This window comes from Cupressus sempervirens, chromosome 4 (genome assembly GCF_028749045.1).
Source record: "Cupressus sempervirens isolate cs-2001-9-10 chromosome 4, ASM2874904v1, whole genome shotgun sequence".
NCBI classification, from domain to species: domain Eukaryota; kingdom Viridiplantae; phylum Streptophyta; class Pinopsida; order Cupressales; family Cupressaceae; genus Cupressus; species Cupressus sempervirens.
This window is the reverse complement of record NC_143121.1, coordinates 770,335,761-770,346,404: the sequence shown is the minus strand read 5'-3', so window position 1 is coordinate 770,346,404 and position 10,644 is coordinate 770,335,761.

Sequence of the window (10,644 nt, the reverse complement as noted above, 5' to 3'; positions counted from 1 at the left end):
TAAAAAGACAATTTTATGCAAATTGGAAAGGTTCTAGATGCTCAAACTTAATACTTGGGGCTAACAGACCCTAACAATAAACACAGAGTTGGCCTTATATATCTTTGACAAATTATTTTAGAAATTTTAGTAGCCCAACTTCTAAAGTCCATAATGCATGAATTGTTGCTTTGATTGGCCATTATAACCACTTTTTGGAAATGCTAGCTCTATCCACAGGCTTGAAACTAGGCCAACACCCATTCATCAAGTTTTCAGAGCTCATCTAGGCAATCTAAGGCCTCCAATGATGAGCCTAAAGATTTTTCTACAAATTTTTCCATTGAAAATCTTCAATAACTTTTTTGATACTTAAACTGGAGCAATGAGATTTTTATGGTAGGCTTATATCTCTAAAATGAACCTTCTTGTAGAAAATGATAACATTCTAAGCTTGTATGAAAAACTTACTAAAAATAGAAAGTTCCCATAAATAGTAACCACCCTATCTACTAGTCCTTATTAAAATAGAAAAGACTAAAAATAAAATATTTTTTTGGGTGATGCAAGATTTCCCTTACACCCAAGATGCTCTTGCATCAGACACCCAGGGTTATTTGAGAAGTGACCCCATCACATCTCAAGTGTTCAAAGGAAAACCAAGATAGTTGGCTTCCTCCTTTGCTAGCCATGATGAATCCTCAATAGGTCTCCCTTTCCATTTGACTAGATATTGCTCATAAATTACATTTTTGGTACTTTTTTGAATACAACTGTCTAGTGTCTCCTTAATCTCCTTGGTAGTTGAACTAGCTATTGGAATGCTCCACTATTCTTCTACAACTTCATCTCCATCACCTCCTTCATAATACTCTGTCAAATCTAAAATATTAAATACTGGTGAAGTATTTTCAATTCAGCAGGCAACTCCACTTCATACACATTTCCAAAATTGTGCCTATTCACTATCTTGCATGGTCCAAACTTCTTCATCTTGAGCTTATTATATGTACCTACTAGAAACTGCTCCTTTCTAAAATGAACCACGACTTCAACTCCAATATCAAATTCATTATATTTCCTTTTCACATTTGAGTTAGCCTTATACTATCTATTCATCTTTATGATGTGCTTCCTCACCTCCTCATGGATGTTCTTCAAATGTTTAGCAAAATCTTCTGCTTCAGCACTACTTATCTCTCCCTTATCCAACTTCCTCAATTTAGAAACTCCCATATACAATATAGAATGATGATTTACTAGTAATCCTATTGATAAAACAATTATATGAAAATTTTGCCTATGGTAAAATCGTATCCCATCCTTTTGGTTTATCTCCAACCAAGCATCTCAACAAGTTTCCCAAACTGTGATTCATAGCTTCTATCTATCCATTAGTCTATGGATGATGTGATGAACTGAACTTCAAATCTATCTTCAACTTCTTCCATAATGTATGCCAAAAATACCCAACAAATTTGGTATCTCAATTTGAAACTATACTTTTTGGCAAACCATATAATCTTATTTCTCTGAAAAACAACTTTGCTACATGAACAACATCACTAATCTTCTTGCAAGGAAAAAAAGTGCCATCTTTGAAAACTTTTCAACCACCACAAAAATAGAATCATCCCTACACCATGTCCTTGGTAATCCAATAATAAAATCCATGTTGACATCCTCCCATGGATTCTCTGGTACAAGTAATGGCTAATACAACCCTATATTCTGCTTCACTCCTTTCGCTATCTAACATACTTGTCAACTTTGTACAAACTTCATCACATCTTGCTGTAACTATGGTTAGTAATAATTTTCAGCAAACAAAACTATAGTTTTATCTCTACCAAAATGTCTAGCCAATCCTCTGCTATGCTTCTCCTTGATGAGGTTCTCTCTCATTGAACTTCTTGGAATGCACAACTAGCTTCCTTTGAACAACATATTGTCTTGGATCATAAAATCCAACCACTTTGTCCTATCAAGTGTAAATAGGTTCTATACAAGCCTTCCACACTTCACCAAAATTAGCATCATCCGGATATAATGTACTAAGTTCCTTGAACCCAACCACCTTTGTCTACATTTTTGTTAGCAAAAGTTGTCTTCTACTAAAAGCATATGTAACTTTGTTAGACTTCCCACTACTATGTTTCAAAACAAATGTATAGCTCTATAAAAACTCAACCCACTTTAAATGCCTTTGGTTCAATTTTCCTTGACTTTTCAAATATTGTAAAGATTGATGATCAGTATACAAAACAAACTCCTTGGGAAGAAGATAGTTTCTCCACTTTCTCAATGCTTGAAATATAGCATAAAATTCCTGATCATAAACACAATATTTTCTTTTTGCATCATTTAAATTCTCACTAAAATAAGAAATTGGTCTACCTTCCTAGCTCAAAATAGTTCCTATTGCAGTATCAATAGCATCACAGTCTACTTGAAACACATTGTTAAAATTAGGAAGTGCTAAAATAGGCTACTTAGTAACTTTCTATTTCAAAAGATTGAAACTCTTGTATACTCATACAGTCCACTTAAATTCTTTTCTATCTCCTCTGATTATTTTAGTTAAGGCCCCACAAATACTACTAAAACTTCTTATGAACTTTCTCTAAAATGTAGCCAGTCCATGAAAAGATCTTACCTCTACTACATTCCTATTGGAAATGATTGAAAAGATCATGAATGAAGAGAAATGGAATTAGTAAAGAAAATTTCAATCATTGTTTTGTCATTGATGTCAAACTTGCTACTTGCAAAAATGACAATTGCTTAAGTAATCCAAATACTATTAATTGGTTGATGAACAAGGAGGTGGTAATCAATAAGATGTAACTAGAGTACCTAGAGAAAGGTTGAAGTTATGATGTTGTAATGAAGTATAAGGATCAGCTAAGACATTGATGAAATAGTGCATTGATGACATACTCAAAGACATAGAGGATGGAGACACTAAGACACATAAAAGATGTAAGGATTAACTAAGTTCTAGTTAGTGATGAGTGATCTTTAGGTGCTGAGTAGTCTTCAGGTGTCAAGTGAAGATCAAGTGCCAAATAGCCTTCAGGTATCGAGAAAAGATCAAGTGCCGAGCAGTCTTCAGGTGCCGAGTGAAGATCAAGTGTCGAGCAGCCTTCAGGTTTCGAGCAAGATACAAGTGTCGAGCACTAGTAAATAATATTAAGAAGCCGAGTAACATAGAAGGTGCCGAGCATGAGTAAATAATATTAAGAAGTTGAGTAACATAGAAGGTGTCAAGCATCAGTAAACCAATGATGCCGAGTTGCTACATTATTTTGAAAAGTCAAACATTCACAAAATTTGAGTCGACAAGGTAGTTATCTAGAATTTTTTGAATCAGATAGAAGATAAGAATGATGAGCTGGTGACATAGAACACTATGTGAAACATTTTTTGTGAATGCTAATGGATTTATCATTAAGTTTTTAGATAGAAACAAGATATGGGACAGATACATTGTATCCTACCTAATCTATTGAAACCCTAAAGTTGGAGAGGGAGATTTGAGCGGGAAATCAAGAACATAATTTCTTTATAAGGAGCTATAGGTCAGAGATCAAGAGCACATGCATGAGAGGGAGTTGGTCATAAGTGTAATCATGCGAAGAAGCCAAGAGGAGTAAGAACAAAGCATTAAGACTCTGAATTGATCGAGTGACCAGAGAGAGCTTTGGCATAATGAGTGGAAGAACTCAAGGAGATAGATCTTGAAGGGTGAACAAGCTGTTAGCACTGCAAGGGAGGAAAGCCAAGCAAAGAAAAGGACTGAAGAGTGATCTCAAATCTACAAAGTTGAAGTTGCAATCTATATCAAGTCAAAACTCTTCTAATACTTTCTTACCATTGTATTAGATATTGAAACCCTACATTGCTAGGTTAGCTTAATAGCTAGGTGGATAAGCCTCAGGAAAAGGATAAAGAGATCCCCAGGAGAAGGACAAAGAGATCCTCAAGAGAAGGACAAAGAGATCCTTAAGAGAAGGATAAAGATCCTTAGGAGGAGGATAGGAGATCCTTAGTGAGGGATAAAAAATTCTTTTGAGAAGGTGACTCTAAATCCCATGGACTTGGGTGAGCCTAACAACTCTATGTAAATCCTTTAACATGGTAAAATTCCAAGTTGAATGATCTTAAATCCTTTAACAAGGTCACATTTAGCAATGTGATGTAGCCTTTAACAGGGCAGACCATCAGAAGTGGTTGAAATCAATTGTGCAGTTATTTTTTGGGTATCATCCCCACTCCAGTTTTACCTTCTTATTCCTAGAGGGTTTCTAGGTTATCAAATCCTTAGTGTTATGGTGTGATGCATCTTTACTTTCCATGATTGTTTAATGTTCTATTGCATGCATGATAATTTCAGTTATGTGACATTGAGGATTTGTAGAAAAAGTTGTATTGGACATCATTGGACCTTGAATAACTGATTCACCCCCCACTCTCAGTTATTCTAAAGAATTAAAACAACTCCTTGGAGTAGGCCATTCAAGGATAGCCTTTACTTTCTCTGGCTCTATTTTTAGACCTTCTCCTAGGACTACAAATCCCAAGTACACCAATACCTTCTTTACAAAACTGCACTTCTTTAGATTTATTAATAACTTTTCTTCCCTCAACTATTTAAACACCTTGTTAATATGAATCAAATGGTCATCTAATGTCTTACTTAAGATCAATATATCATCTAGATAAACAATGAAAAACTTCCCTAGAAACTCCTTCAATACTTCATTCATGAGCCTCATGAAAGTGCTTGGTGCATTGGTTAGCCCAAAAAGCATGATTAACCACTCATACAATCCTTCCCTATTTTTGAAAGTAGTCTTCCACTCATCACCTTCTTTGATATGAATCTAATGGTACCCACTCTTCAGATCTATCTTTGTGAAATACTGAGTTCCACTCAAATAGTCCATAATATCATCCATCCTCAGCAAAGTAAATTTATACTTGATGGTGATCTTGTTGATAGCACAAGAATCTATGCATATCCTCCATTCTTCATTCTTCTTTGGTGCTAACACTACTGGTACAACACATGGACTTAGACTCTCTCGAATCAACCCCTTTTGCAACAACTCATGAAATTGCTTATTCAACTCTTCACTTTCTACTGGTGTCATTTTGTGTGCTGCATTGTTTGGAAAATTGGCTTCTAGAACCAAATCCATCTAATGATTAATCTTCCTCATTGGGGGAAATCCATTACTTACATTATCTAATACAATATTAGAAAACTCTTCCAACATATCTGCAACTTCTACATGTATCTCCTCTACTTCTTCTTTACTATCATTAGGAATTATAGAAAAACACATATGCTCATGTTTCATACCTTTAAGAAACTCTTTTCCATCAACAAAACATATTCTGGCAGCACTACATACCTTTTCTTCTTTATCCTTCAACGACTTTAACTTATGTTTCACTCCATCCTTAGTTAGAGTGTAGGTATTTTCTTGCCCATCATGTACAACATGCTTGTCAAATTGCCACAGCCTACCCAACAACATATGATATATGTCCATAGGTATGATATCACATAGTACCTCATCCTAGTAGCTCCCAATCTTGAACCTCACTAAGCACTGCTCATTGATCATAACTTTGTGCTCATCTTGCACCCAAGAAATGTGGTATGGATATGAGTGTTTCTGTCTCTATAGCTTCAACTTGGCAAACATCTTTTCTGACATCAGATTGTTAGTACTTCCACCATCAATGATCACATCACAACACTTATCTTCACATTTGCACCTTGTGTAAAAAAAACTCCTTCTTTGATTAGGTCCATTGTCACCACTCAGTAGGACTCTTCTATTAACTAGGACTTCTCTTTCAACATCTTCAGAATGTGAGGATCTGGCATCTTCATCAACATGTGCAACTCTTGTCTGACCTTCTTTTCTTCAATTTGTTCTTCCTTAGCTCTGGGTACATTCAAATGCTCTATGCCCTTCTTCTCCATAGTGATAACATTTTCCACAGAAGCCTCCTCTTCTAGATCCTTCTCCTCTACCTCTTCCTCTCTGATCTCTATTTTTCTAATCATGGAAATGATTGGAATTATTTCCCCTTTGGTTCTAGTTGCTACTTCCAGCCTCATCCTTGTTCTTCTAATCATCATTATGGCCTCAATAAGATCATCCACCAGATCTTCCACCACGACCTCTTTCACTATTCTTATTGTCAAACTTCTTGCTCAATTTCTCTCCAACTCTTAGGGAAAATTGGTATGCCTTTTCAATACTGCTCATTCAAACTAGACTTAACTTGCCCTAAATGCTTGGCCTTAACCAATTAAGATAACAGGAAACTTTCTCCTTATCACCTTCTGTATGGCCAGTTCTAATGAGAATTTGGTAGAACTCTTTAGTATACTCTTGAACAAATTTTTCTTCTTGCTTCATTCCTTACATCTTCTTTAATAGATCAAGCTAATAATCCATAGGAATGAATTGTCGCTTCATTTTAGCTATCATCCAATCCCATCTGGTGATTTAATCCTTTCCCTTTCTATTTCACTCCAACTAAACCTTTTACCACTGGATCTTTGCATGTCCCTTCATTTTTGCCTTCACAAACTTGACCCTATCCAGATCCTCAATATCTTCATACTCAAAGTACTCCTCTAGTTCATTGATCCAATCGATAAGCTCTTTTAGGTTAAGATTTCTCAAAAATGTGGGAACCTCAAACTTAGGTCTTTTTCCAATCTTGGAGATGGCCCTAAAAAGCCTCTCTTCCTCTAGATTTAGAATTTCCTCTATTTTATCATTTTCTTCTACTTCATCCTCATCCTCGCTTTCATCTCTTATAGGAAGATTTATTCCTCTATGCATTTGTTCTTCCAATGCTTGCATTTTCATTTGGAGGTCTTGAAAACCCTTAGGTGTAACACCTAAAACTCTTATGCCATGCTATCTTCATGGAGTCATTTTTGTGCTTTCACAAAAACCCTAGTTGCAATCTACCTCACAATTGACAATCTATCTACACACTTAGCCCAAGCCACGATCCTTGTGCAAACTGCCTCACAATCGGTGACCTATCCACACACTCCAGAACTCTAGCTCTAATACGACTTGATGTAGGAGACTCCCCTTCATACCATAAAATCATAACATAAACAAAGAAATAATAGCCAATGTGAGAACAAAATACAGACTTCTTATTATCACCACAAATGTAGAATTATAGGATTCTCAATTATAACATGCTAACCCAAATGGGTGCCTTCTTTATAGTAATCTGGAAGGCAGTGCTGTGAAGTATCACCCAAAGCTGCCCTAGACAATGTTTGGGACTTTCTTAAATAGACAATTTTATGCCACCCAGGAAGGTTCTAGATGCTCAAAATTAATACTTGTAGCTAATAGACACTAAAAATACAGATAGAGTTGGCCAAATATATCTTTGACAAATTATTTTAGAAATTTTGGTAGCCCAACTTCCAAAGGCCATAACTCATGAATTGTTGCTCTGATTGGCTATTATAACTACATTTTAGAAATGCCAGCTCCTGATCTATAGGCTCGGAACCATGCTAGTGCCATTCTATCAAGTTTTCAGACCTCATCCAAACACTCTAAGGCCTCCAACAATGAGCTTGGAGATTTTTCTACAAATTTTTCCATCAAAACTCTGCAATAACTTCTTTGATACTTAAGTTGGAGCAATGCAATTTTTATGGTAGGCTTATATCTCTAAAATAAACCTTCCTATAGAAAATGAGAACACTTCAAGCTTGTATGAAAAACTTACTAAAAATAGCAAGTTCCCATAAATAGTAACCACCTTGTCTACTAGTCCTTATTAAAATAGAAAAGATTGAAAACAAAATATTTTTTGTGTGATGCAAGATTGCCCTTACACCCAGGATGCTCCTACATCAATAAACCTCCAAGTTTGATTAGGCTCCACATCACAACACCATTTAAGTACTCCTTTAAGATAGTAGCTTCTTTAATAGAAGCCATACCCCCCAAGATAGTATTGTCAACAAAGTGGTGATGGGAGAAAACTTCAGGGCTTGAAGAGGGTTTGATGCCTTCCAATAGGTTACCATTGATCTTATCCAAGATCATTCTCCCTAGTCCTTCCACAATTATGAAAAAGAGGATCATGGATAGAGAATCCCCCTTCCTTAGGCCACGAGAAGGTTTAAAGAATGAAGATGGGGAGCTATTCAACAAAACTCCCATGGAGGCTAAGGAGACCAACTAAAGAATAAAATTAAAAACCTTTTCATTAAACCCAAACGTAGAGAGGACTCTAAAAAGGAGACTCCAATCAACCCTATCATAGGCCTTGGAAAGGTCTAGCTTTAAGAAAAATCTTTCCTTGTTCGCAGCCATCATGGAATGAAGGACTTCATGAACAAGAGAGATTGAAGTCAAAATCTGCCTACTAGGGGTAAAACCATCTTCTTAGTTCTAAGTTTTTTTAAATAAAATTAATAAAATATTTTTATATTTATATAATAAAATTATTTTTAGATATATTACAATATTTCTAATTTTTTAAATAAAATATTTTTCAATGATACTTTCAACACAAAAATGAATTTACAGAACTTTAATAACTATTTCAATGATTCATTTTAAACCCATGTAAATGAGAAACAAATTTGATTAGCTAGTGTCATTTACATTTACAAACTTGAATTGGTCACACTAAAAGAAATCTAGTTTTTGGATATATATTTTTATTGAAATTTGAATAATATTGTTAATAATTATTAATACACATAATAAGAGAGCTAACATAAGAGAAAACCATGAATTCATACTTAACACTTGTATGGTAGAAATCATATATTTTCATTCACTAATACTATACTTCATAGTTCCTACAAAATACATATCAAATTTAAACTAATTAAAAATCTAATATATTAATAGTTTGATTATGCTCCACATCACAACACTATTTAAGTACTCCTTTAAGATAGTAGCTTCTTTAATAGAAGCCATACCCGCCAAGTTAGTATTGTTGACAAAGTGGTGATGGGAGAAAACTTTAGGGCCTAAACAGGTTGCTATTGATCTTATCCAAGATCATCCTCACTAGTCCTTCCACAATTATGACAAAGAGGATCAGGGATAGAGGATCCCCCTTTCTTATTCCACGAGAAGGTTTAAAGAATGAAGACAGGGAGCCATTCGACAAAATTGCCATGGAGGCTAAGGAGACCAACTGAAGAATCAAATTACAAACCTTTTCATTAAACCCAAATGCAGAGAGGACTCTGAAAAGGAGATTCCAATCCACTCTGTCATAGGCCTTAGAAAGGTCCAGCTTTAAGAAAAATCTTTCCTTGTCTATGGCCATCATGGAATGAAGGACTTCATGAACAAGAGAGATCGAATCCAAAATTTTCCTACCATGGGTAAAACCATCTTCCTAGTTCTAAATTGTTTTAAATAAAATTAATACAATATTATATATTTATATAATAGAATTATTTTAAAATATATCACATTATTTTTATATTTTTAAATAAAATAGTTTTTCAATGATACTTTCAACACAAAAATTAATTTATAGAACTTTAATAACTATTTCAATGATTCATTTTAAACCCATCTAGGAGAAACACATTTGATTATCCAATGTCATTTAAATTTACACACTTGAATTGGTCACACTTAAATAAATCTTGTTTTTAAATATATAATTTTCATTGAAATTTGAATAATATTATTAATAATTATTAATACACATAATAAGAGAGATAACATAAGAGAAAATCATGAATTCATACTTGACACTTGTATTGTAGAAATTATATATCTTCATTCAATAATACTATACTTCATAGTTCCAATGAAATACATATCAAATTTAAACTAATTAAAAATCTAATATATTAATAGATTACAAGAGTAAATATTGTTTCTATTACACATATTGAGTACTACTATATTCTCATTATATTGATTATATTGTTTTATTACTTTCTTAATAAATAACTTGTAGATATATATTGCACAAAATTTGTTGGATATACTTTTATACTATAAAGTCAATCAAAATACTAGTTATTATATTTGACATTTGTCTTCTTTCTAGGCGACATTTATAAAATGTTTGAACATTCTCCAAATTTTCTTGAAAGTCATCTCAAATCATTAAGGTAAGTTGATCAAATGATAATACTATTAGCATAAACCTAATTTCAATGTGAATTAAATGATTTATACCATAAATTAAATTCAATTAAATATTAAATGTTAAACCTCAATATGCTAATTTTAATTCAATGTTAAATGTTTTGTTTTATTTCTTATAAATATATAGGGAAAATCCAAAAATGCTTAAATATTGTAGAAGTTAATATCACAATAAAGTACAATTTTATATGGAACTCCAAAGTTTTCATTGATATTTATTGAAAAGTACAATCTATGGGCAAATGCATGTACATGGATTGTAATTTGATAAAAAAAAACATAAACCAAACAAAAATGTTAACAAGGAAAAATCCTATTACTACTGTACTAGTCTATATAGAAAGCACGAGACTCAACTAAGTTTGTGAATTCTTCAAGCCACCAATTGTCCTCTTCCACTTCATCTAGATTATACCACTTTCATAGAAAATCCATGTCAATTAGTACCAATCTATTA